Genomic DNA, 13285 nt, shown 5'->3' with positions numbered 1-13285 from the left:
TATAGGGAAACAAGAACAAACTTTGTCACAAATGGGGATAATAATAATGCCTATCTTATAAAGCTGTTGTAGGAACTAAGCGAGTTAATATATGTACCATGCTGAGAAGAAGCTAAGATGGTGGAGTAGTACGAGGACCCTAGGCTTGCCTGGTCCCTCAAAATCAATCTGAGCACGGGCAGAACAAACTGCATAACTAGAGGGAGAGAAGAGGCCATATTGTGGAAAGTAGAAGATGTGAAGATGTGTCTTGGGGGAGAAGCTGATCATGGGTTCCATGGATGGGAGGAGCCCTGGTCTCAGAGGGAGGTCAGAAAGAGAGAGAGACAGACAGAGAGGAAAGCACAGGGGATTGCACATGGCAAAACACTTCCCCAAAGCCATTGACTGGAAAAATGAGAGGGGCTGATTTTTGTGAGTTCTTACAACCACAGGGCTCAAAGACTGGAGTTTTAGAGGTCCACAGTTTGGCAGGTGTAGAATCAGCAGGCAATGCAGTGCTCCTATGGAGAAGGAGGGCACATATCATCTGGGCAGATCAGAGGATCCTCTGGGATACACTGAGAGTGACTGTTTCCCTTTCTTAGAGCGAATCTGAAAGAGGTGGCATTGCTGTCCAGGTACAAAGGAGCCCATGGACACCATTTCTCTCCCCAACCCCTCAGCATAAGCTAACATCATTAAGCAGCACAGTACCAACATTGGAGGCAAAAACCACTTAACACCAACCCCATCCCCCTGCACTCTGCAGATGCTGCTTTTCTCTAGCATGCTTGCCTGAGAACCAAAGCAGCAGGTCCCTCCCCCAGAATGCCAGCACAACATTCCCCCTCCCCCACCACACACACACACACACACCACATCTATTGACCTTAGAGTTCTGCAAATCTTCAGCTCTAGTGGAAATAGTATCAGGTCTCTTTTAACAAACAGACCAGAGCACACCTAGTTAAAACTCACTACATTCTGGACAAGGTCAAAACACTCCCTACTGAAGGCAAGGAGAAACTTTGCAGAAGACTTATCTGAGGGAAAGAGCAGCCAAAACACAGCAGCAGAGTGCATACAGCATACACCAGAGAACCTGCCTAAAGTGCCAGACCCTGGACTGTATATGACCTCTTCTTTATAAAGTCATTACTCTCAGGAGCAGGAAATATAACAGGCTTTCCTAACACAGAGAAAAAGACAGAAACCTAGACAAAAAGCCAAGATGGAGGAATTCAGCCCAAAAGAAAGAACAAGAAAAGGTCACAGCCAGGGATCTAACCACAGCAGTTATAAGTAATACACTTGACCCAGAGTTTAAAGTAACAATCATAAGGATACTAGCTAGGCTTGAGAAGGGCATAGGAGGCACCAAGGAATTCCTTACCACAGAGATAAAAGACCTAAAAACTAATTCAGTCAAAATTAAAAGTGCTGTAACTGAGATATGAAACCAACTGGATGAAATGTCCACAGGATGGAAGAATCAGAGGAACAAATAAATGATACAAAAGATAAAATTATGGAAAAAAATGAAGTTGAAGAGAAGAGGGAAAGAAAAATATTGGATCATGATTGTAGACTTAAGGAACTCAGTGACTCCATAAAGCATAATAACATTCATATGATAGGAGTCCCAGAAGAAGAAGAGAGGGGAGAAAGGGGCAGAAGTCTTATTTGAGCAAATTACAGCTGAAAATTTCCCTAATCTGGGGAAGGAAACAGACATCCAAATCCAGGAGGCACAGAGACCTTCCATCAAAATAAAAAAAAGCAGGCCAACACCAAGACATATGCTAGTTAAATTTGCAAAAAAATAGAAATAAAGAAAAAATACTAAAAGTAGCAAGACAAAAGAAATCCCTAACTTACAAGGGAAGACAAATAAAGTTAGCAGCAGATCTCTCCATAGAAACTTGGCAGGCCAGAAAAGAGTGGCATGATATATTCAACATGCTGAATGGGAGAAATATGCAGCCAAGAATATTCTATCCAGCAAGGCTGTCATTCAGCATAGAAGGAGAGATAAAGAGTTTCCCAGGCAAACAAAAGCTAAAAGAGTTTGTGATCACTAAACCAGCTCTGCAAGAAATATTAAAAGGGACTCTTTGAGTGGGAGAGAATGACCAAAAGTGACAAAGTCTAGAAAGGAACAAAGAAAATTTCCAAAAACAATAACTTAGCAGGTAACACAATGATACTAAGCTCATCTCTCAATAATCATTCTGAATGTAATTGGATTCAATGCTGCAATCAAAGGCATAGGGTATCAGAATGGATAAAAAAACAAGACCCATCTATATGCTGTCTACAAAAGACTCATTTTAGATCTAAAGAAACCTGCAGATTGAATGTGAGGGGATAGAGAACCATTTATCTTGCTAATGGACATCAAGAGAAAGCCAGAGTAGCCATACCTACATTGGACAAACTAGATTTTATTTTATTTTTTTTTAAGATTTTATTTATTTATTTGAGAGAGGAGAGAGAGCACACAGTGGGGAGGGGCAGAGGGAGAGGGAGAGAGAGAATCTCAAGCAGACTCCCTGAGGAGCGCGGGGCCCACAGTGGGGCTCAATCTCACAACCTGAGCTGAAATCAAGAGTTGGGGACACTCAATCAACTGAGCCACCTAGGCAACCCCAGACAAACTAGATTCTATTTTTTTTAAGATTTTATTTATTTATTTATTTAAGAGAAAGAGAGAGAGGGGGTGCCTGGGTGGCACAGCGGTTAAGCCTCTGCCTTTGGCTCAGGGCGTGATCCCGGCGTTATGGGATCGAGCCCCACATCAGGCTCCTCCGCTATGAGCCTGCTTCTTCCTCTTCCACTCCCCCTGCTTGTGTTCCCTCTCTCGCTGGCTGTCTCTATCTCTGTCAAATAAATAAATAAAATCTTTAAAAAAAAAGAGAGAGAAAGAGAGAGAGTGAGAGAGCAGAAGCAGGGAGAAGGGAAGAGGGGAAGGGAGAAGCAGGCTCCCCACTGAGCAGGGAGCCCAATGTAGGGCTCAGTCTGAGGCCCTTGGGACCATAGATGTCTAACCAACTGAGCCACCCAGGCGCCCCAACAAACTAGATTTAAACCAAAGACTAACAAGAGGTGAAGAGGGATGTTATATCATAATAAAGGGATCTATCCAACAAGAAGATCAAATGATTATGAATATTTAGGCCAGCAACTTGGGAGCACCCAAATATATAAAACAATAACAAACATAAAGGAACTCATTGATAATAATATAATAAGAGTAGGGGACTTTAACACCCCACTCACATCAATGGACAGATCGACTCAGCAGAAAATCAACAAGGAAACAATGGCTTGAATGACACACTGGACCAGATGGACTTAAAAGATATATTCAGAACATTTTATTCTAAAGCAGCAAAATACATATTATTTTCAAGCACATGTGGGACATTCTCCAGAATAGATCCCATACTGGGTCACAAATTGTGCCTCAACGAGTACAAAAAGATTGAGATCATAGCATGTGTATTTTCCAACCACAACGCTATGAAACTTGAAGTCAACCACAAGAAAAAATTTGGAAAGACTACAAATACATGGAGGTTAAAGAATATCCTACTAAAGAATGAATGGGTCAACCAGGAAATTAAAGAAGAAATTAAAAACCCAAGTATTTGGAAACAGATATGAAAAACAAAATAATGAAAACACAACAGTCTGAAACCTGTGGGATGCAGCTAAAGTGGTCATAAAATGGAGGTATATAGCAATACTGGCCTTTCTCAAGAAGCAAGAAATTTTCAAATACGCAACCTAACCTTACACCTGGAGGATCTAGAAAAAGAACAAATGAAGCCTAAAGCCAGCAGAAGAAGGGAAATAATAAAGATTAGATGAGAAATAAATTACATAGAAACAAAAACCAAAACAAAACAGTAGAACAGATAAATGAAACCAGGAGCCGGTTCTTTTAAAGAACTAATAAAATTGATAAGCCCCTAGCCAGACTTATCAAAAAGAAAAATGAAAGGAACTAAATAAATAAAATTATGAATGAGAGAGGAGAGATCACAACCAACACTACAGAAATACAAACAATTATAAGAGAATATTATGAAAAATTATATGCCAAAAAATTGGGCAACCTGGAAGAAATGGATAAATTCCTAGAAACATATAAACTACCAAAACTGAAACAGGGAGAGATAGAAAACCTGAAAAGACTGATAACCAGCAAAGTAATTGAATCAGTAATCAAAAATCTCCCAAGAAAAGTCCAGGGCCAGATGGCTTTCCAGAGGAATTCTACCAAACATTCAAAGAAGAGTTTATACCTACTCTTCTCAAACTGTTCCAAAAAATAGAAATGGAAGGAAAACTTCCAAACTCCTTGTACTAGGCCAGCATTATCTTAATTCCAAAACCAGACAAAGGCCTCAATAAAAGATATTACAGGCCGATATCCCTGATGAGCATAGATGCAGAAATTCTCAACAAAATACTAGCAAATCAAATCCAACAGTACATTAAAAGAATAATTCACAACAGTCAAGTGGGATTTATTCCTGGGCTGCAAGGGTAGTTTCATATTCACAAATCAATCAACATGATACGCCACATTGATAAAAGAAAGGATAAGAAACATATGATTCTCTCAATAGATGCAGAAAAAGTATAGCATCCATTCTTGATAAAAATCCTCAATTAAGTAGGGATAGCGGGGACATATCTCAACATTGTAAAGGCCATATACGGAAGACCCCATAGCTAATATATTCCCTAATGGGGAAAAACTGAGACTTCTTCCTCTACAGTCAGGAATAAGACAGGGATGTCCACTCTCACTGTTGTTTAACACATAGTACTAGAAGTCCTACCCTCAGCAATAAGACAACAAAAAGAAATAAAAGGCATTTTAATTGGCAAGGAAGAAGTCAAACTTTCACTCTTCTCAAACTACATGATACTCTGTGTAGAAAACCAGAAAGACTCCACCAAAATATTGCTAGAATTCATACATAAATTCAGTAAACTCGCAGGGTACAAAATCAACACACAGAAATCTGTGGCATTTCTATACACCAATAATAAAGCAGCAGAAAGAGAAATTGAAGAATTGATCCCATTTACCATTGCACCAAAATCCATAAGATATCTAGGAATAAACCTAACCAAAGAGGTAAAAGATCTGTACTCTGTAAAGTATAGAATGCTTATGAGAGAAATTGAAGATGACACAAAGAAATGGAAAAATATCCCGTGCTCATGGGTTGGAAGAACAAAATATTGTTAAAATATCTATACTACCTGAAGCAATCTACACATTTAATGCAATCCCTATTGAAATACCACCAGCATTTTTCACAGAACTAGAACTAACAATCCTAAAATTTGTGTGGAACCACAAAAGACCTTGAATAGCCAAAGCAATCTTGAAGAAGAAAAGCAAAGCTGGAGACATCACAATTCCGGACTTGAAGTTATATTACACAGCCGTAGTAAACAAGATACTATGGTATTGGCACAAAAACAGACACATAGATCAATGGAACAGAATAGAAAACCCAGAAATGGACCCACAACTATATGGTCAACTAATCTTCAACAAAGCAGGAAAGAATATCCAATGGAAAAAAGATAATCATTTTAGCAAATGGGGTTGGGAAAACTGGAAGGCAACATCAGAAGAATGAAACTGGACCATTTTCTTTTTTTTTTTTTCAAATATTTTATTTATTCATTCGACAGAGTTAGAGACAGCCAGCGAGAGAGGGAACACAAGCAGGGGGAGTGGGAGAGGAAGAAGCAGGCTCATAGCAGAGGAGCCTGATGTGGGGCTCGATCCCAGGACTCCGGGATCACGCCCTGAGCCGAAGGCAGATGCTTAACTGCTGTGCCACCCAGGCGCCCCGAAACTGGACCATTTTCTTACACCATACGCAAAAATAAATTCAAAATGTATGAAAGACCTAAATGTGAGACAGGAAAGCATCAAAATCCTGGAGGAGAACACAGGCAGCAACCTCTTCGCATTGGCTAAAGAAACTTCTTACTAGGTATGTCTTTGGAGGCAAGGGAAACAAAAGCAAAAATGAAATACTAGGACTACATCAACATAAAAAGTTTCTGCACAGTGAAGGAAACAATCAATGAAACTAAGAGGCACCCTATGGAATGGGAAAATATATTTGCAAATGACATATCAGATAAAGGGTTTGTATCCAAAATCTATAAAGAACTTACCAAATGCAACACCCAAAATCCAAATAATCCACTTAAAAATAGGCAGAAGACATGAATAGACATGTTTCTAAAGAAGACATACTGATAGCTAATAGGCACAGGGAAAGATGCTCAACATCACTCATCATCAGGGAACTACAAATGGAAACTACAATGAGATACCACCTCACACCTGTCAGAATGGCTAAAATTAACAGCACAGGAAACAAGTGTTGGCAAGGATGAGGAGAAAGGGGAACCCTCTTACACTGTTGGTGGGAATGCAAACTGGTGCAGCCACTCTGGAATATGGAGTGTCCTCAAAAAGTTAAAAATAGAGCTACCCTATGATCCAGCAATTGCACTACTAGGTATTTACCCAAACGTTACAAAAATACTAATTTGAAGGGACACATGCACCCTGATGTTTATAGCAGTGTTATCAACAATAGCCAAATTATAGAAAGAGCCCAAGTGTCCATCAACTGATGAATGGATAAAGAAGATGTGGTATATATACACAATGGGATATTACTCAACCATCAAAAAGAGTGAAATCTTGCTATTTGTAACAACATGGATGAAGCTAGAGTGTATTACGCTAAATGAAACAAGTCAGTCAGAGAAAGACAAAAACCATGTGATTTCACTCCTATGTGGAATTTAAGAAACGAACCAGATGAGGGGCGCCTGGGTGGCACAGTTAGTTAAGCGTCTGACTCTTGGTTTCAGCTCAGGTTCTGATGTCAGGGTTATGAGATCAAGCCCTGAGTAGGGCTCTATGCTCAGCATGCGGTCTGTTTAAGTTTCTCTCTCCCTCTGCCTCTGTCCCTCCCTCCCCACCATGTGCTTTCTCTCTCTCTCTCAAGTAAATAAATTAATTAATTAAAAAAAAAAGAAATGAAACAGAAGAACATGGGGGAAAAAAGAGACAGGCAAACTATAAAATAGACTCCTAACTATAGAGAACAAGCAAAGTGTTGCTGGAGGGGAGGTGGACGAGGGTATTAAGGAGGGGACTTTCTTTGATGAGCACTGGGTGTTGTATGTAATTGATGAATCACAGACTTCTATACCTGAAACTAATATTACACTGTATGTTAACTAACTGGAATTTAAATAAAAACTTTAAAAAATGTATGTACCATGCTTAGAATAGGCACTTAGCAAGTATTCAATAGATGCTGCTACTATTACTATTAGTATCACTATAGCATGATTCTCAGTTTGTGGGGAGGGCATGACCAACCTATATGTTCATTAACCTTTGTCTGTATATTGAATAAATAATTTTACAAAATCTCATTACTTTTTTAAAAGTTCTGAGATGTTATTGTGATGAATGAAATTAAAACTTATTTAAAATTACTAGTAATTTCATTATAAGCTTCATTATATATTTTCCTAATGGACACTGAAAGTATAATTACTGTCATATAGTCATCTGTACAGTTTATGACATTAAAAAAGAAGTTCTTACAGTCAAAAGATTGGTAATCTTGGGCCCAGACCCCCATATTTTTGGTAGACTGTAACCTAGCCTTTATCTGACTCTCCAGACTTATTTTTCCCTTCTATCCCCTATGCCCTAGCTCAAAGGATATCCTGCTTCCCAGGCTATATTACGTATCTGACACTTTTTTGGCTATTTCATATTGGAACACTTCCCCAAGTTCCTTCCTTCTTTCACTACCATTTATTCATGAATGTATTTATCATTAATAACAATCATTAATAACAACAATACAAATTTCTCAGGTACTCACATAATCGCAATTATATTGTTAACATAATTGTTAATTGAGAAAAGACTTAATTGAAAAGGTTATTATGAAGTGAATAATGCTTTTAAATGAAAATTTAAAAAACTCATCATGGCATTGAGCTTTGGAAACCTGCTTTATTCAAGCCTTTATATCATGAGTGTGCATTAATTAATTGACTAATTAATTAATCAAATATTCATTGAGTGTCTGCTATGTGCCAGATAGTGTAGGTAGGAGGAGGTGCAGGGCATACAGAAGAGGCAGAGAGTTCTTCTGAAGCTTCTAGTCTCTTCCTCCTTTACCAGTGCCCAACGAGGGAAATAGTCCACCCCCTTTAAAACTCTTTTGACACCTCCCTCTCCCTGCTGCTCTCAAGTAGAACTGATCACTATTTTAGTGTGCTTCCATGATATTTTCTAGATTTCTATCATAACAGTTTATTTTGCTGTGACACATCAGCCTTTTACTAGACTTTTAATAGATGTCCTTCTGTAGAACTATGTCAACAGATAGTATGGAGTAGGCTGTGATTTTGTTTTGATCCCATACCATTAGGCTCTCCTCCCCTTCTCCGATGACTGCTCACTTCTTTCTTCCCAGTTTCTTTGGATTTGTCTGAAACACTTTCTGAATGCTCTCTTAAGCATTTCACCCTTATGCTTTTTTCTTATATTCTTGAATTGTGAAATTTTAGAACAGAAAGCGAATTTAGAGATTGCCTAATCTTAAACTTTGATTTTACAGATGAGAAATGAAAATGCATAGAAGTAATGTGACTTGCTCAAGATTATTCTGTTCTACCAGTTAATGGCAGACATGAGATCAGAATGCAAACTTTCTTCAAGATCCAGCATAAATCTGTCCTCTCTGAGACCTTCTTCCAAGTTCCCGGTCAGCTCATATTTTGCCACTTCTGAATCATGAACGTATTGTCTACAAACTGCACCATTTTGGCAATGGTCATAGAGCATAATACTGCTTCACATCATTACTCAATTCCTTCGCATTAGTATATCCTAACTGGCCAGTTAGTTGTAAACATCAGTAAACACAGATTTTGTCACTTTTTTTTTTTAAGATTTTATTTATCTATTTGACAGAGAGACAGACAGCCAGCGAGAGGGAACACAAACAGGGGGAGTGGGAGAGGAAGAAGCAGGCTCCTAGCGGATGAGCCTGATGTGGGGCTCGATCCCAGAACGCTGGGATCACGCCCTGAGCCGAAGGCAGACGCTTAACCACTGCGCCACCCAGGAGCCCCAGATTTTGTCACTTTTATTTTCTCTTTTTAGCAGGTAGCACAGATGGGTATATCCATTATCTTACATAGTAGGGATTTAAAAAATATTTTTCACTGATGAACCACCACTTCTCACATATCCTCTTGAAATATAATTATTCTTGGGGCACCCAGGTGGCACAGTGAGTTAACCGTCCATCTTTTGGTTTTGGGTGTGCATGGAGCCCCACTTCAATGCTCAGTGCGAAGTCGGCTTAAGACGCTCTCTCCCATAATGCTAAGTGAAATAAGTCAAGCAGAGAAAGACAATTATCATATGATTTCTCTCATCTATGGAACATAAGAACTAGAATGATCGGTAAGGGGAAGAAAGGGATAAAGAAAACGGGGGTGGGGGCGCCTGGGTGGCACAGCGGTTAAGCGTCTGCCTTCGGCTCAGGGCGTGATCCCGGCGTTATGGGATCGAGCCCCACATCAGGCTCCTCTGCTATGAGCCTGCTTCTTCCTCTCCCACTCCCCCTGCTTGTGTTCCCTCTCTCGCTGGCTGTCTCTATCTCTGTTGAATAAATAAATAAAATCTTTATAAATAAATAAATAAATAAATAATGATAATATGATACTATACACCAAAAGATGTTATAAAAATCCATGAGTCCACACTGATATAAATAGATGATTGAATAAGGAAACAAATGGAGAAGGGACCATTGTTCCTTACAGAAGAATTCCAATTAATGACATAGAAAAATAAAATAAATAAAATCTTAAAAAAAGAAAAAGAAAAGGGGGGTGATCAGAAGGGGGAATGAAGCATGAGAGACTATGGACTGTGAGAAACAAACTGAGGGCCTCAGAGGGGAGGGGGGGTGGGGGAATGGGATAGACCGGTGATGGGTAGTAAGAAGGGCACGTATTGCATGGTGCACTGGGTGTTATACGCAACTAATGAATCATCGAACTTTACATCGGAAACCAGGGATGTACTGTATGGTGACTAACATAATATAATAAAAAATCATTAAAAAAAAAAAAAGACTCTCTCTCCCTCTCTCTCTGCCCCTCCCCCCACTAAAATAAGTAAATAAATCTTTTTAAAAATAAATAAAACATAATTGTTCTTGTTCCTTAATGTTTGGGTTGTAATTCCTTTTGTAATTTTTAAAAACCAGACTTAGATTCTTGGCAATCAATGAAAAGATGGTTATGCCTCTGCACAGTCTGCTGCAATGTATTTTTTTTTTTGAGACTTGGCAGAAAACCCAAGGTTTCTGCCCTATTTTTTGTTTTCAGCACTGCAGTTCATCTCATCTTCTAGCTCTTGGTGCCTTTCTCTTCTACACATTGTTCTATAGAGTGACCCAATTAAACGTGGCCCCATTAAATGTAGTGGGATTTATGTGAGGCTGGTTTCAAATGATCATCCTGGAACTTTCCAAACCTTTATTTTATGTGTTTATTTTGGTTCCCTGGTACAGTGGACTTGCTGCTGATGTTGGGGTGATACCACAGTAAATCCTCCCTTGCTGATGTTCAGGGGGAAGACACACTATGAGCAGAGCTCGTCATGTGTCATATATTTGCCCTTTAGGCAGTTCCTCGTTTATCCATTGTCTGAGCTTTAAGTAGAAGCTAAAAGCCTTTTTTTTAACCTACACAGTTTTTCACTAAATCTGTTAGTTTCAGCATGTTGTTTGTGTTGTTTTCAGCAGTGCGATCCCTGATCTATATCAAGTAAACATGATGATGGATTGAACTCACTTCACTGCTCCCACTCAGGTGCTCTGTTTTGATTTGTCAGTATCTTAGAGAAGCAGCACATTGCATGCCAAGACAGAACAGAAGCCAGGGTTTACAAAAGACCATATCTTCCCCCATGGAAGACCATTTTTTAAAATCAGGGTAGTGTAGTAAATTTGAAATATTAATATGTTTTGAAATATGTCTGTGACAACCTTATTACATTATTCTTACAATATTCTTTCTTTTGGCATCTGGGCATTGCTGGGATTATTTAAAATCCAAATTAAAAATTATTGGGGGGCAGCTGGGTGGCTTAGTTGGTTAAGCACCTGACTTCAGCTCAGGTCATGATCTCAGGGTCCTGGGATTAAACCCTGCTTGGGGCTCCCCACTCAGCAGGGAGCCTGCTTGTCCTTCTCCTTCTGCCCCTCCCCCTGCTTTTGCTCTCTCTCTCTCTCAAATGGATAAAATCTTAAAAAAATGATTGGGACTTTTGGGGTGCGTGGCTGGCTTCGTAGCTAGAGCATGTGACTGTTGGATCTTGGGGTGGTGAGTTCAAACTCCACATGTGGAATACAGTTTACTTAAAAAAATTATTGGAACTTTAAAGAAAATCTATTAATTTCTGAAGCCAAGTAACTTTTTTCAAGTGGCAACTAGGTCATGCTCTATACACACTGTGCTATTTCATGCCTCCTTGCCTTGGTACATTCTATTCCTCTTTCCTTGAATGCACTCCCTTCTTGTTCTCTAAGTCCTTTATGATCTTATTTGAATGTCTTTTCCCGAACTGTTTCCTCTTTGTGCCTCTACTACACCTAACTTACTTGTCTAATATTACACTTGTTATACGTATATTATAGCTATTAGTCTACATATTGATCACCCTATTGGACTGTGAAATCCTTAAGGATGAGAACTTTGTCCTATTTATCTTCTCATCATGTAATGCTGTGGCTGGTATATATTACGTTTGCTGAATGAATGAAAAATATCTATTCCCTCTGGATGTAGTCAACTCATCCTTAGTCTCTCTATCACATATAAGAAAAATCCTAAAAGTCTGAATGTTTCCTTTTTTCTTTTTTCTAGAAATGAAAATAATTTAATAGTTTACTTTCAAGCTTATGAAAGTAATGCACGCTCAGAACAGCAACAACAAAGCAATCAGATAATCAAAAAGGAAAAAACAAAAGTGAAAATTGCTCATAATTCCACCCATCCGAGTATAACTACTGCTAACATTTTAGTATAGATTTTTCCAGACTTTTTTCTATCTACATACATACATACACAAGATATAAAACTAAATATTATACATACACATAGTGACCTACTTTTTCATTTAATATCTTGTAAGCAACTTTCTGTGTTGATAAATTTTAACACTACATATTCAGTTTGGGTAAATGCATAGAAAGACGTATTGAAATAATCCCTGTAGGTGCACACTATGTATTTTAGGTAGATTATTGTGGTTGCATGAAACAAAGACACTCCTCCCACACCCAGGACACTTAAAAAATATAAATAAGACCCATTCAAAGTGTCTCAAGGAAAAGGAGGTTGTCTTGTAAGACATACATAGATTGGAACTGGAACTGGAAATCCATCTATCAGGAATCAAGCTCTAGGAACCAGTTATTCTTTCTGCTGCTCTCTCTCCTCTTTCTCCATGTCTCCCTAATACTCCCTTCCTAGAGTGTTTGTTTCTTCTAACCTTCCATTTGCACATACTTTCGACTTGGCTGACTGCAGACTCTTAATTTATGACATTCTTTCTGTTTCTGTTCCTACTTCTCAGTCTATAGAAGTTCAGCTATTTTCATCCCACACCCAGAAGATGACCTTGCACACTCTACTTTGTATCCTCTGGGTGTAGAAACGTGAGAAGAAGTGGCAAAAAGATGAGGATGAAGAGATCAGTGAGGGTTAGATCATGGAAAAGCCCCTACCAAAGGGCCTGAATTTTTAGTCAAGAATAAGAGAAAGCCATCAAGGTTTTAAGAGAGAGTGACACAGTTAGACTTATGACTTAGTAACACTTCTCTAGCTAAGTGTGATTGTGCTTACAAGTCTATAGAAGACAGAAAGCAAGTTAGGACACTGTTGCAATAATTCAGGTAAGAAATACTAGGGGCAGGGAAACAGTTTTTAATTTGAACAACCAGATCTATACTGAGCCCATTCACTGAAATGGGAAATCCTGGAGAACTGATCAGAAGTTTCTTTGCAAATGAATTTATAGTTGCTTCTCTTTTTTTTAATATTTATTTATCTGACAGAGAGAGAGCATAAGCAGGGGGAGCAGCAGAGGGAAAGAGAGAAGCAGGCTTCCTGCTGAGCAGGGAGTCTGACG

The sequence above is a fragment of the Ursus americanus genome, chromosome 36, assembly GCF_024610735.1.
Source record: "Ursus americanus isolate L20-20 chromosome 36, mUrsAme1.1.p, whole genome shotgun sequence".
Lineage (NCBI taxonomy): Eukaryota > Metazoa > Chordata > Mammalia > Carnivora > Ursidae > Ursus > Ursus americanus.
Note: the sequence above shows the minus strand (reverse complement) of the source record.